The 13,137-nt window shown below is 36.3% G+C and overlaps 21 non-coding genes across 21 annotated transcripts; all 21 read right to left on the minus strand.

The window, feature by feature from the left end:
• Positions 1-643: 643 nt before the first annotated feature.
• Positions 644-715, minus strand: TRNAH-GUG (transfer RNA histidin (anticodon GUG)). The gene has a single exon. It is a non-coding gene; the product is annotated as a tRNA-His (tRNA).
• Positions 716-723: 8 nt separating this feature from the next.
• Positions 724-796, minus strand: TRNAR-ACG (transfer RNA arginine (anticodon ACG)). The gene has a single exon. It is a non-coding gene; the product is annotated as a tRNA-Arg (tRNA).
• Positions 797-1,860: 1,064 nt separating this feature from the next.
• TRNAH-GUG (transfer RNA histidin (anticodon GUG)) lies at positions 1,861-1,932 on the minus strand. Its single transcript has one exon. It is a non-coding gene; the product is annotated as a tRNA-His (tRNA).
• An 8-nt stretch (positions 1,933-1,940) lies between these two features.
• TRNAR-ACG (transfer RNA arginine (anticodon ACG)) lies at positions 1,941-2,013 on the minus strand. Its single transcript has one exon. It is a non-coding gene; the product is annotated as a tRNA-Arg (tRNA).
• Positions 2,014-3,077: 1,064 nt separating this feature from the next.
• TRNAH-GUG (transfer RNA histidin (anticodon GUG)) lies at positions 3,078-3,149 on the minus strand. Its single transcript has one exon. It is a non-coding gene; the product is annotated as a tRNA-His (tRNA).
• An 8-nt stretch (positions 3,150-3,157) lies between these two features.
• TRNAR-ACG (transfer RNA arginine (anticodon ACG)) lies at positions 3,158-3,230 on the minus strand. The gene has a single exon. It is a non-coding gene; the product is annotated as a tRNA-Arg (tRNA).
• A 1,064-nt stretch (positions 3,231-4,294) lies between these two features.
• On the minus strand, positions 4,295-4,366 carry TRNAH-AUG (transfer RNA histidin (anticodon AUG)). The gene has a single exon. It is a non-coding gene; the product is annotated as a tRNA-His (tRNA).
• Positions 4,367-4,374: 8 nt separating this feature from the next.
• Positions 4,375-4,447, minus strand: TRNAR-ACG (transfer RNA arginine (anticodon ACG)). The gene has a single exon. It is a non-coding gene; the product is annotated as a tRNA-Arg (tRNA).
• A 1,067-nt stretch (positions 4,448-5,514) lies between these two features.
• On the minus strand, positions 5,515-5,586 carry TRNAH-GUG (transfer RNA histidin (anticodon GUG)). The gene has a single exon. It is a non-coding gene; the product is annotated as a tRNA-His (tRNA).
• An 8-nt stretch (positions 5,587-5,594) lies between these two features.
• TRNAR-ACG (transfer RNA arginine (anticodon ACG)) lies at positions 5,595-5,667 on the minus strand. The gene has a single exon. It is a non-coding gene; the product is annotated as a tRNA-Arg (tRNA).
• A 1,061-nt stretch (positions 5,668-6,728) lies between these two features.
• TRNAH-GUG (transfer RNA histidin (anticodon GUG)) lies at positions 6,729-6,800 on the minus strand. The gene has a single exon. It is a non-coding gene; the product is annotated as a tRNA-His (tRNA).
• Positions 6,801-6,808: 8 nt separating this feature from the next.
• Positions 6,809-6,881, minus strand: TRNAR-ACG (transfer RNA arginine (anticodon ACG)). The gene has a single exon. It is a non-coding gene; the product is annotated as a tRNA-Arg (tRNA).
• A 1,067-nt stretch (positions 6,882-7,948) lies between these two features.
• On the minus strand, positions 7,949-8,020 carry TRNAH-GUG (transfer RNA histidin (anticodon GUG)). The gene has a single exon. It is a non-coding gene; the product is annotated as a tRNA-His (tRNA).
• Positions 8,021-8,028: 8 nt separating this feature from the next.
• Positions 8,029-8,101, minus strand: TRNAR-ACG (transfer RNA arginine (anticodon ACG)). The gene has a single exon. It is a non-coding gene; the product is annotated as a tRNA-Arg (tRNA).
• A 1,142-nt stretch (positions 8,102-9,243) lies between these two features.
• On the minus strand, positions 9,244-9,316 carry TRNAR-ACG (transfer RNA arginine (anticodon ACG)). The gene has a single exon. It is a non-coding gene; the product is annotated as a tRNA-Arg (tRNA).
• A 1,065-nt stretch (positions 9,317-10,381) lies between these two features.
• Positions 10,382-10,453, minus strand: TRNAH-GUG (transfer RNA histidin (anticodon GUG)). The gene has a single exon. It is a non-coding gene; the product is annotated as a tRNA-His (tRNA).
• An 8-nt stretch (positions 10,454-10,461) lies between these two features.
• TRNAR-ACG (transfer RNA arginine (anticodon ACG)) lies at positions 10,462-10,534 on the minus strand. Its single transcript has one exon. It is a non-coding gene; the product is annotated as a tRNA-Arg (tRNA).
• A 1,061-nt stretch (positions 10,535-11,595) lies between these two features.
• Positions 11,596-11,667, minus strand: TRNAH-GUG (transfer RNA histidin (anticodon GUG)). Its single transcript has one exon. It is a non-coding gene; the product is annotated as a tRNA-His (tRNA).
• An 8-nt stretch (positions 11,668-11,675) lies between these two features.
• On the minus strand, positions 11,676-11,748 carry TRNAR-ACG (transfer RNA arginine (anticodon ACG)). Its single transcript has one exon. It is a non-coding gene; the product is annotated as a tRNA-Arg (tRNA).
• A 1,065-nt stretch (positions 11,749-12,813) lies between these two features.
• Positions 12,814-12,885, minus strand: TRNAH-GUG (transfer RNA histidin (anticodon GUG)). The gene has a single exon. It is a non-coding gene; the product is annotated as a tRNA-His (tRNA).
• Positions 12,886-12,893: 8 nt separating this feature from the next.
• Positions 12,894-12,966, minus strand: TRNAR-ACG (transfer RNA arginine (anticodon ACG)). The gene has a single exon. It is a non-coding gene; the product is annotated as a tRNA-Arg (tRNA).
• Between the last annotated feature and the right edge of the window lie 171 nt (positions 12,967-13,137).

Here is a 13,137-nt window from a genome sequence, read left to right on the forward strand (position 1 = left end):
CAGACACCAGAGGCATTTCTGTGAGCTGAATTTCAAGACTCCTGTGCACAAGTGTAATTCTATATGGTATAATTTTATTAAGGTTTTACACTATACACATTTTTCCTGTTTTATTGTATGAATATATTTTATGTACATATATGACCTGCCGGAAGTCTGTGCCTAGAGAAAAGGTGGATCTGATACCTATAAATAAGAAGAGGAGAGGGAGTCACCTATTTAAGAGTCCAATGCTTATAAACCAGAGCCAGATTGTGGGCTGTGGTTCATGTGAGTTGCCAATGCCTCTAGATGCTTTACTGCTTTATTAGATTTTTGGCTGTGTTAGTAAGTTGTCTCCACTATTATATCTTTTTCTATTTTTACTTTAGAGTTCAAAAGTTTGTTATTGTGTTTTTTTCTGGGATAATCACATTGTTCAATGTATTAAATCATGGTTGTTATATTGCAGTTGCGTTTACAATTTATAATTAGACTTTTAAAGGGGTACCAAGAATTAACACTTTGTTGTGATTTAGTGCAATATTAGATATTTAGCACTATTTACATTGTTTGCATTTTAAATATTGTTTAACTCCGACACTCACATGGTTAACAGTTGGGGTCAAAATGTACTTAGCGCTGAAGAGAAGGAAAATAGAGATGCCGTGACCCGGATTCGAACCGGGGTTGCTGCGGCCACAACGCAGAGTACTAACCACTATACGATCACGGCACAGCGGCCGAGCCAGGTAGGAGTCGAACCTACAATCTTCTGATTCGTAGTCAGACGCGTTATCCATTGCGCCACTGACCCATGTTTGGATCTACTGGGATCTGCCTCAACAGGAAAAAAAAGATATCCATAATAAAACTAAATTGAGATACAAAAGAAGTGTTTTGCAAAGTTGTTTAATTATTTTATCTTATCACTAAAAGTTTAACCTTTCCTTAAGTATTTCCTTAACTACTTATATGGCACCAACAAATTCCGCAGAGCTGGAATTGAACTAATTCAACTTAAATGTACTTTATTAAACAAAAAAAAAATAAGCTATTGCACAATAACTGCTAAAAGAGATCACAAAACAATCTCTGAGATGCGTTTCACAATTTAACTGAGGAAGCTTTTTTAAGGGGGGAAATGTGTTTCAGAGATTGTTCCAAGTTGGATTCTTGAGTCATATTATATACCAAAATTTGGAAGCACCATGCGGGTTGGGTTGTCTCTAGGCAGGCAGACACCAGAGGCATTTCTGTGAGCTGAATTTCAAGACTCCTGTGCACAAGTGTAATTCTATATGGTATAATTTTATTAAGGTTTTACACTATACACATTTTTCCTGTTTTATTGTATGAATATATTATATGTACATATATGACCTGCCGGAAGTCTGTGCCTAGAGAAAAGGTGGATCTGATACCTATAAATAAGAAGAGGAGAGGGAGTCACCTATTTAAGAGTCCAATGCTTATAAACCAGAGCCAGATTGTGGGCTGTGGTTCATGTGAGTTGCCAATGCCTCTAGATGCTTTACTGCTTTATTAGATTTTTGGCTGTGTTAGTAAGTTGTCTCCACTATTATATCTTTTTCTATTTTTACTTTAGAGTTCAAAAGTTTGTTATTGTGTTTTTTTCTGGGATAATCACATTGTTCAATGTATTAAATCATGGTTGTTATATTGCAGTTGCGTTTACAATTTATAATTAGACTTTTAAAGGGGTACCAAGAATTAACACTTTGTTGTGATTTAGTGCAATATTAGATATTTGGCACTATTTACATTGTTTGCATTTTAAATATTGTTTAACTCCGACACTCACATGGTTAACAGTTGGGGTCAAAATGTACTTAGCGCTGAAGAGAAGGAAAATAGAGATGCCGTGACCCGGATTCGAACCGGGGTTGCTGCGGCCACAACGCAGAGTACTAACCACTATACGATCACGGCACAGCGGCCGAGCCAGGTAGGAGTCGAACCTACAATCTTCTGATTCGTAGTCAGACGCGTTATCCATTGCGCCACTGGCCCATGTTTGCATCTAATGGGATCTGCCTCAACAGGAAAAAAAAGATATCCATAATAAAACTAAATTGAGATACAAAAGAAGTGTTTTGCAAAGTTGTTTAATTATTTTATCTTATCACTAAAAGTTTAACCTTTCCTTAAGTATTTCCTTAACTACTTATATGGCACCAACAAATTCCGCAGAGCTGGAATTGAACTAATTCAACTTAAATGTACTTTATTAAACAAAAAAAAAATAAGCTATTGCACAATAACTGCTAAAAGAGATCACAAAACAATCTCTGAGATGCGTTTCACAATTTAACTGAGGAAGCTTTTTTAAGGGGGGAAATGTGTTTCAGAGATTGTTCCAAGTTGGATTCTTGAGTCATATTATATACCAAAATTTGGAAGCACCATGCGGGTTGGGTTGTCTCTAGGCAGGCAGACACCAGAGGCATTTCTGTGAGCTGAATTTCAAGACTCCTGTGCACAAGTGTAATTCTATATGGTATAATTTTATTAAGGTTTTACACTATACACATTTTTCCTGTTTTATTGTATGAATATATTATATGTACATATATGACCTGCCGGAAGTCTGTGCCTAGAGAAAAGGTGGATCTGATACCTATAAATAAGAAGAGGAGAGGGAGTCACCTATTTAAGAGTCCAATGCTTATAAACCAGAGCCAGATTGTGGGCTGTGGTTCATGTGAGTTGCCAATGCCTCTAGATGCTTTACTGCTTTATTAGATTTGTGGCTGTGTTAGTAAGTTGTCTCCACTATTATATCTTTTTCTATTTTTACTTTAGAGTTCAAAAGTTTGTTATTGTGTTTTTTTCTGGGATAATCACATTGTTCAATGTATTAAATCATGGTTGTTATATTGCAGTTGCGTTTACAATTTATAATTAGACTTTTAAAGGGGTACCAAGAATTAACACTTTGTTGTGATTTAGTGCAATATTAGATATTTAGCACTATTTACATTGTTTGCATTTTAAATATTGTTTAACTCCGACACTCACATGGTTAACAGTTGGGGTCAAAATGTACTTAGCGCTGAAGAGAAGGAAAATAGAGATGCCGTGACCCGGATTCGAACCGGGGTTGCTGCGGCCACAACGCAGAGTACTAACCACTATACGATCACGGCACAGCGGCCGAGCCAGGTAGGAGTCGAACCTACAATATTCTGATTCGTAGTCAGACGCGTTATCCATTGCGCCACTGACCCATGTTTGGATCTACTGGGATCTGCCTCAACAGGAAAAAAAAGATATCCATAATAAAACTAAATTGAGATACAAAAGAAGTGTTTTGCAAAGTTGTTTAATTATTTTATCTTATCACTAAAAGTTTAACCTTTCCTTAAGTATTTCCTTAACTACTTATATGGCACCAACAAATTCCGCAGAGCTGGAATTGAACTAATTCAACTTAAATGTACTTTATTAAACAAAAAAAAAATAAGCTATTGCACAATAACTGCTAAAAGAGATCACAAAACAATCTCTGAGATGCGTTTCACAATTTAACTGAGGAAGCTTTTTTAAGGGGGGAAATGTGTTTCAGAGATTGTTCCAAGTTGGATTCTTGAGTCATATTATATACCAAAATTTGGAAGCACCATGCGGGTTGGGTTGTCTCTAGGCAGGCAGACACCAGAGGCATTTCTGTGAGCTGAATTTCAAGACTCCTGTGCACAAGTGTAATTCTATATGGTATAATTTTATTAAGGTTTTACACTATACACATTTTTCCTGTTTTATTGTATGAATATATTATATGTACATATATGACCTGCCGGAAGTCTGTGCCTAGAGAAAAGGTGGATCTGATACCTATAAATAAGAAGAGGAGAGGGAGTCACCTATTTAAGAGTCCAATGCTTATAAACCAGAGCCAGATTGTGGGCTGTGGTTCATGTGAGTTGCCAATGCCTCTAGATGCTTTACTGCTTTATTAGATTTTTGGCTGTGTTAGTAAGTTGTCTCCACTATTATATCTTTTTCTATTTTTACTTTAGAGTTCAAAAGTTTGTTATTGTGTTTTTTTCTGGGATAATCACATTGTTCAATGTATTAAATCATGGTTGTTATATTGCAGTTGCGTTTACAATTTATAATTAGACTTTTAAAGGGGTACCAAGAATTAACACTTTGTTGTGATTTAGTGCAATATTAGATATTTGGCACTATTTACATTGTTTGCATTTTAAATATTGTTTAACTCCGACACTCACATGGCTAACAGTTGGGGTCAAAATGTACTTAGGGCTGAAGAGAAGGAAAATAGAGATGCCGTGACCCGGATTTGAACCGGGGTTGCTGCGGCCATAACGCAGAGTACTAACCACTATACGATCACGGCACAGCGGCCGAGCCAGGTAGGAGTCGAACCTACAATCTTCTGATTCGTAGTCAGACGCGTTATCCATTGCGCCACTGGCCCATGTTTGGATCTGATGGGATCTGCCTCAACAGGAAAAAAAAGATATCCATAATAAAACTAAATTGAGATACAAAAGAAGTGTTTTGCAAAGTTGTTTAATTATTTTATCTTATCACTAAAAGTTTAACCTTTCCTTAAGTATTTCCTTAACTACTTATATGGCACCAACAAATTCCGCAGAGCTGGAATTGAACTAATTCAACTTAAATGTACTTTATTAAACAAAAAAAAAAAAATAAGCTATTGCACAATAACTGCTAAAAGAGATCACAAAACAATCTCTGAGATGCGTTTCACAATTTAACTGAGGAAGCTTTTTTAAGGGGGGAAATGTGTTTCAGAGATTGTTCCAAGTTGGATTCTTGAGTCATATTATATACCAAAATTTGGAAGCACCATGCGGGTTGGGTTGTCTCTAGGCAGGCAGACACCAGAGGCATTTCTGTGAGCTGAATTTCAAGACTCCTGTGCACAAGTGTAATTCTATATGGTATAATTTTATTAAGGTTTTACACTATACACATTTTTCCTGTTTTATTGTATGAATATATTTTATGTACATATATGACCTGCCGGAAGTCTGTGCCTAGAGAAAAGGTGGATCTGATACCTATAAATAAGAAGAGGAGAGGGAGTCACCTATTTAAGAGTCCAATGCTTATAAACCAGAGCCAGATTGTGGGCTGTGGTTCATGTGAGTTGCCAATGCCTCTAGATGCTTTACTGCTTTATTAGATTTTTGGCTGTGTTAGTAAGTTGTCTCCACTATTATATCTTTTTCTATTTTTACTTTAGAGTTCAAAAGTTTGTTATTGTGTTTTTTTCTGGGATAATCACATTGTTCAATGTATTAAATCATGGTTGTTATATTGCAGTTGCGTTTACAATTTATAATTAGACTTTTAAAGGGGTACCAAGAATTAACACTTTGTTGTGATTTAGTGCAATATTAGATATTTAGCACTATTTACATTGTTTGCATTTTAAATATTGTTTAACTCCGACACTCACATGGTTAACAGTTGGGGTCAAAATGTACTTAGCGCTGAAGAGAAGGAAAATAGAGATGCCGTGACCCGGATTCGAACCGGGGTTGCTGCGGCCACAACGCAGAGTACTAACCACTATACGATCACGGCACAGCGGCCGAGCCAGGTAGGAGTCGAACCTACAATCTTCTGATTCGTAGTCAGACGCGTTATCCATTGCGCCACTGACCCATGTTTGGATCTACTGGGATCTGCCTCAACAGGAAAAAAAAGATATCCATAATAAAACTAAATTGAGATACAAAAGAAGTGTTTTGCAAAGTTGTTTAATTATTTTATCTTATCACTAAAAGTTTAACCTTTCCTTAAGTATTTCCTTAACTACTTATATGGCACCAACAAATTCCGCAGAGCTGGAATTGAACTAATTCAACTTAAATTTACTTTATTAAACAAAAAAAAAATAAGCTATTGCACAATAACTGCTAAAAGAGATCACAAAACCTCTGAGATGCGTTTCACAATTTAACTGAGGAAGCTTTTTTAAGGGGGGAAATGTGTTTCAGAGATTGTTCCAAGTTGGATTCTTGAGTCATATTATATACCAAAATTTGGAAGCACCATGCGGGTTGGGTTGTCTCTAGGCAGGCAGACACCAGAGGCATTTCTGTGAGCTGAATTTCAAGACTCCTGTGCACAAGTGTAATTCTATATGGTATAATTTTATTAAGGTTTTACACTATACACATTTTTCCTGTTTTATTGTATGAATATATTATATGTACATATATGACCTGCCGGAAGTCTGTGCCTAGAGAAAAGGTGGATCTGATACCTATAAATAAGAAGAGGAGAGGGAGTCACCTATTTAAGAGTCCAATGCTTATAAACCAGAGCCAGATTGTGGGCTGTGGTTCATGTGAGTTGCCAATGCCTCTAGATGCTTTACTGCTTTATTAGATTTTTGGCTGTGTTAGTAAGTTGTCTCCACTATTATATCTTTTTCTATTTTTACTTTAGAGTTCAAAAGTTTGTTATTGTGTTTTTTTCTGGGATAATCACATTGTTCAATGTATTAAATCATGGTTGTTATATTGCAGTTGCGTTTACAATTTATAATTAGACTTTTAAAGGGGTACCAAGAATTAACACTTTGTTGTGATTTAGTGCAATATTAGATATTTGGCACTATTTACATTGTTTGCATTTTAAATATTGTTTAACTCCGACACTCACATGGCTAACAGTTGGGGTCAAAATGTACTTAGCGCTGAAGAGAAGGAAAATAGAGATGCCGTGACCCGGATTCGAACCGGGGTTGCTGCGGCCACAACGCAGAGTACTAACCACTATACGATCATGGCACAGCGGCCGAGCCAGGTAGGAGTCGAACCTACAATCTTCTGATTCGTAGTCAGACGCGTTATCCATTGCGCCACTGGCCCATGTTTGCATCTAATGGGATCTGCCTCAACAGGAAAAAAAAAGATATCCATAATAAAACTAAATTGAGATACAAAAGAAGTGTTTTGCAAAGTTGTTTAATTATTTTATCTTATCACTAAAAGTTTAACCTTTCCTTAAGTATTTCCTTAACTACTTATATGGCACCAACAAATTCCGCAGAGCTGGAATTGAACTAATTCAACTTAAATGTACTTTATTAAACAAAAAAAAAAAATAAGCTATTGCACAATAACTGCTAAAAGAGATCACAAAACAATCTCTGAGATGCGTTTCACAATTTAACTGAGGAAGCTTTTTTAAGGGGGGAAATGTGTTTCAGAGATTGTTCCAAGTTGGATTCTTGAGTCATATTATATACCAAAATTTGGAAGCACCATGCGGGTTGGGTTGTCTCTAGGCAGGCAGACACCAGAGGCATTTCTGTGAGCTGAATTTCAAGACTCCTGTGCACAAGTGTAATTCTATATGGTATAATTTTATTAAGGTTTTACACTATACACATTTTTCCTGTTTTATTGTATGAATATATTATATGTACATATATGACCTGCCGGAAGTCTGTGCCTAGAGAAAAGGTGGATCTGATACCTATAAATAAGAAGAGGAGAGGGAGTCACCTATTTAAGAGTCCAATGCTTATAAACCAGAGCCAGATTGTGGGCTGTGGTTCATGTGAGTTGCCAATGCCTCTAGATGCTTTACTGCTTTATTAGATTTTTGGCTGTGTTAGTAAGTTGTCTCCACTATTATATCTTTTTCTATTTTTACTTTAGAGTTCAAAAGTTTGTTATTGTGTTTTTTTCTGGGATAATCACATTGTTCAATGTATTAAATCATGGTTGTTATATTGCAGTTGCGTTTACAATTTATAATTAGACTTTTAAAGGGGTACCAAGAATTAACACTTTGTTGTGATTTAGTGCAATATTAGATATTTAGCACTATTTACATTGTTTGCATTTTAAATATTGTTTAACTCCGACACTCACATGGTTAACAGTTGGGGTCAAAATGTACTTAGCGCTGAAGAGAAGGAAAATAGAGATGCCGTGACCCGGATTCGAACCGGGGTTGCTGCGGCCACAACGCAGAGTACTAACCACTATACGATCACGGCACAGCGGCCGAGCCAGGTAGGAGTCGAACCTACAATCTTCTGATTCGTAGTCAGACGCGTTATCCATTGCGCCACTGACCCATGTTTGGATCTACTGGGATCTGCCTTAACAGGAAAAAAAAGATATCCATAATAAAACTAAATTGAGATACAAAAGAAGTGTTTTGCAAAGTTGTTTAATTATTTTATCTTATCACTAAAAGTTTAACCTTTCCTTAAGTATTTCCTTAACTACTTATATGGCACCAACAAATTCCGCAGAGCTGGAATTGAACTAATTCAACTTAAATGTACTTTATTAAACAAAAAAAAAATAAGCTATTGCACAATAACTGCTAAAAGAGATCACAAAACAATCTCTGAGATGCGTTTCACAATTTAACTGAGGAAGCTTTTTTAAGGGGGGAAATGTGTTTCAGAGATTGTTCCAAGTTGGATTCTTGAGTCATATTATATACCAAAATTTGGAAGCACCATGCGGGTTGGGTTGTCTCTAGGCAGGCAGACACCAGAGGCATTTCTGTGAGCTGAATTTCAAGACTCCTGTGCACAAGTGTAATTCTATATGGTATAATTTTATTAAGGTTTTACACTATACACATTTTTCCTGTTTTATTGTATGAATATATTATATGTACATATATGACCTGCCGGAAGTCTGTGCCTAGAGAAAAGGTGGATCTGATACCTATAAATAAGAAGAGGAGAGGGAGTCACCTATTTAAGAGTCCAATGCTTATAAACCAGAGCCAGATTGTGGGCTGTGGTTCATGTGAGTTGCCAATGCCTCTAGATGCTTTACTGCTTTATTAGATTTTTGGCTGTGTTAGTAAGTTGTCTCCACTATTATATCTTTTTCTATTTTTACTTTAGAGTTCAAAAGTTTGTTATTGTGTTTTTTTCTGGGATAATCACATTGTTCAATGTATTAAATCATGGTTGTTATATTGCAGTTGCGTTTACAATTTATAATTAGACTTTTAAAGGGGTACCAAGAATTAACACTTTGTTGTGATTTAGTGCAATATTAGATATTTGGCACTATTTACATTGTTTGCATTTTAAATATTGTTTAACTCCGACACTCACATGGCTAACAGTTGGGGTCAAAATGTAAATGGCTGAAGAGAAGGAAAATAGAGATGCCGTGACCCGGATTTGAACCGGTGTTGCTGCGGCCACAACGCAGAGTACTAACCACTATACGATCACGGCACAGCGGCTGAGCCAGGTAGGAGTCGAACCTACAATCTTCTGATTCGTAGTCAGACGCGTTATCCATTGCGCCACTGGCCCATGTTTGGATCTGATGGGATCTGCCTCAACAGGAAAAAAAAGATATCCATAATAAAACTAAATTGAGATACAAAAGAAGTGTTTTGCAAAGTTGTTTAATTATTTTATCTTATCACTAAAAGTTTAACCTTTCCTTAAGTATTTCCTTAACTACTTATATGGCACCAACAAATTCCGCAGAGCTGGAATTGAACTAATTCAACTTAAATGTACTTTATTAAACAAAAAAAAAATAAGCTATTGCACAATAACTGCTAAAAGAGATCACAAAACAATCTCTGAGATGCGTTTCACAATTTAACTGAGGAAGCTTTTTTAAGGGGGGAAATGTGTTTCAGAGATTGTTCCAAGTTGGATTCTTGAGTCATATTATATACCAAAATTTGGAAGCACCATGCGGGTTGGGTTGTCTCTAGGCAGGCAGACACCAGAGGCATTTCTGTGAGCTGAATTTCAAGACTCCTGTGCACAAGTGTAATTCTATATGGTATAATTTTATTAAGGTTTTACACTATACACATTTTTCCTGTTTTATTGTATGAATATATATTTATGTACATATATGACCTGCCGGAAGTCTGTGCCTAGAGAAAAGGTGGATCTGATACCTATAAATAAGAAGAGGAGAGGGAGTCACCTATTTAAGAGTCCAATGCTTATAAACCAGAGCCAGATTGTGGGCTGTGGTTCATGTGAGTTGCCAATGCCTCTAGATGCTTTACTGCTTTATTAGATTTTTGGCTGTGTTAGTAAGTTGTCTCCACTATTATATCTTTTTCTATTTTTACTTTAGAGTTCAAAAGTTTGTTATTGTGTTTTTTTCTGGGATAATCACATTGTTCAATGTATTAAATCATGGTTGTTATATTGCAGTTGCGTTTACAATTTATAATTAGACTTTTAAAGGGGTACCAAGAATTAACACTTTGTTGTGATTTAGTGCAATATTAGATATTTAGCACTATTTACATTGTTTGCATTTTAAATATTGTTTAACTCCGACACTCACATGGTTAACAGTTGGGGTCAAAATGTACTTAGCGCTGAAGAGAAGGAAAATAGAGATGCCGTGACCCGGATTCGAACCGGGGTTGCTGCGGCCACAACGCAGAGTACTAACCACTATACGATCACGGCACAGCGGCCGAGCCAGGTAGGAGTCGAACCTACAATCTTCTGATTCGTAGTCAGACGCGTTATCCATTGCGCCACTGACCCATGTTTGGATCTACTGGGATCTGCCTCAACAGGAAAAAAAAGATATCCATAATAAAACTAAATTGAGATACAAAAGAAGTGTTTTGCAAAGTTGTTTAATTATTTTATCTTATCACTAAAAGTTTAACCTTTCCTTAAGTATTTCCTTAACTACTTATATGGCACCAACAAATTCCGCAGAGCTGGAATTGAACTAATTCAACTTAAATGTACTTTATTAAACAAAAAAAAAATAAGCTATTGCACAATAACTGCTAAAAGAGATCACAAAACCTCTGAGATGCGTTTCACAATTTAACTGAGGAAGCTTTTTTAAGGGGGGAAATGTGTTTCAGAGATTGTTCCAAGTTGGATTCTTGAGTCATATTATATACCAAAATTTGGAAGCACCATGCGGGTTGGGTTGTCTCTAGGCAGGCAGACACCAGAGGCATTTCTGTGAGCTGAATTTCAAGACTCCTGTGCACAAGTGTAATTCTATATGGTATAATTTTATTAAGGTTTTACACTATACACATTTTTCCTGTTTTATTGTATGAATATATTATATGTACATATATGACCTGCCGGAAGTCTGTGCCTAGAGAAAAGGTGGATCTGATACCTATAAATAAGAAGAGGAGAGGGAGTCACCTATTTAAGAGTCCAATGCTTATAAACCAGAGCCAGATTGTGGGCTGTGGTTCATGTGAGTTGCCAATGCCTCTAGATGCTTTACTGCTTTATTAGATTTTTGGCTGTGTTAGTAAGTTGTCTCCACTATTATATCTTTTTCTATTTTTACTTTAGAGTTCAAAAGTTTGTTATTGTGATTTTTTCTGGGATAATCACATTGTTCAATGTATTAAATCATGGTTGTTATATTGCAGTTGCGTTTACAATTTATAATTAGACTTTTAAAGGGGTACCAAGAATTAACACTTTGTTGTGATTTAGTGCAATATTAGATATTTGGCACTATTTACATTGTTTGCATTTTAAATATTGTTTAACTCCGACACTCACATGGCTAACAGTTGGGGTCAAAATGTACTTAGGGCTGAAGAGAAGGAAAATAGAGATGCCGTGACCCGGATTTGAACCGGGGTTGCTGCGGCCACAACGCAGAGTACTAACCACTATACGATCACGGCACAGCGGCCGAGCCAGGTAGGAGTCGAACCTACAATCTTCTGATTCGTAGTCAGACGCGTTATCCATTGCGCCACTGGCCCATGTTTGGATCTGATGGGATCTGCCTCAACAGGAAAAAAAAGATATCCATAATAAAACTAAATTGAGATACAAAAGAAGTGTTTTGCAAAGTTGTTTAATTATTTTATCTTATCACTAAAAGTTTAACCTTTCCTTAAGTATTTCCTTAACTACTTATATGGCACCAACAAATTCCGCAGAGCTGGAATTGAACTAATTCAACTTAAATGTACTTTATTAAACAAAAAAAAAAATAAGCTATTGCACAATAACTGCTAAAAGAGATCACAAAACAATCTCTGAGATGCGTTTCACAATTTAACTGAGGAAGCTTTTTTAAGGGGGGAAATGTGTTTCAGAGATTGTTCCAAGTTGGATTCTTGAGTCATATTATATACCAAAATTTGGAAGCACCATGCGGGTTGGGTTGTCTCTAGGCAGGCAGACACCAGAGGCATTTCTGTGAGCTGAATTTCAAGACTCCTGTGCACAAGTGTAATTCTATATGGTATAATTTTATTAAGGTTTTACACTATACACATTTTTCCTGTTTTATTGTATGAATATATTATATGTACATATATGACCTGCCGGAAGTCTGTGCCTAGAGAAAAGGTGGATCTGATACCTATAAATAAGAAGAGGAGAGGGAGTCACCTATTTAAGAGTCCAATGCTTATAAACCAGAGCCAGATTGTGGGCTGTGGTTCATGTGAGTTGCCAATGCCTCTAGATGCTTTACTGCTTTATTAGATTTTTGGCTGTGTTAGTAAGTTGTCTCCACTATTATATCTTTTTCTATTTTTACTTTAGAGTTCAAAAGTTTGTTATTGTGTTTTTTTCTGGGATAATCACATTGTTCAATGTATTAAATCATGGTTGTTATATTGCAGTTGCGTTTACAATTTATAATTAGACTTTTAAAGGGGTACCAAGAATTAACACTTTGTTGTGATTTAGTGCAATATTAGATATTTAGCACTATTTACATTGTTTGCATTTTAAATATTGTTTAACTCCGACACTCACATGGTTAACAGTTGGGGTCAAAATGTACTTAGCGCTGAAGAGAAGGAAAATAGAGATGCCGTGACCCGGATTCGAACCGGGGTTGCTGCGGCCACAACGCAGAGTACTAACCACTATACGATCACGGCACAGCGGCCGAGCCAGGTAGGAGTCGAACCTACAATCTTCTGATTCGTAGTCAGACGCGTTATCCATTGCGCCACTGACCCATGTTTGGATCTACTGGGATCTGCCTCAACAGGAAAAAAAAGATATCCATAATAAAACTAAATTGAGATACAAAAGAAGTGTTTTGCAAAGTTGTTTAATTATTTTATCTTATCACTAAAAGTTTAACCTTTCCTTAAGTATTTCCTTAACTACTTATATGGCACCAACAA

Source organism: Pelobates fuscus, chromosome 3 (genome assembly GCF_036172605.1).
Source record: "Pelobates fuscus isolate aPelFus1 chromosome 3, aPelFus1.pri, whole genome shotgun sequence".
NCBI classification, from domain to species: Eukaryota; Metazoa; Chordata; class Amphibia; order Anura; family Pelobatidae; genus Pelobates; species Pelobates fuscus.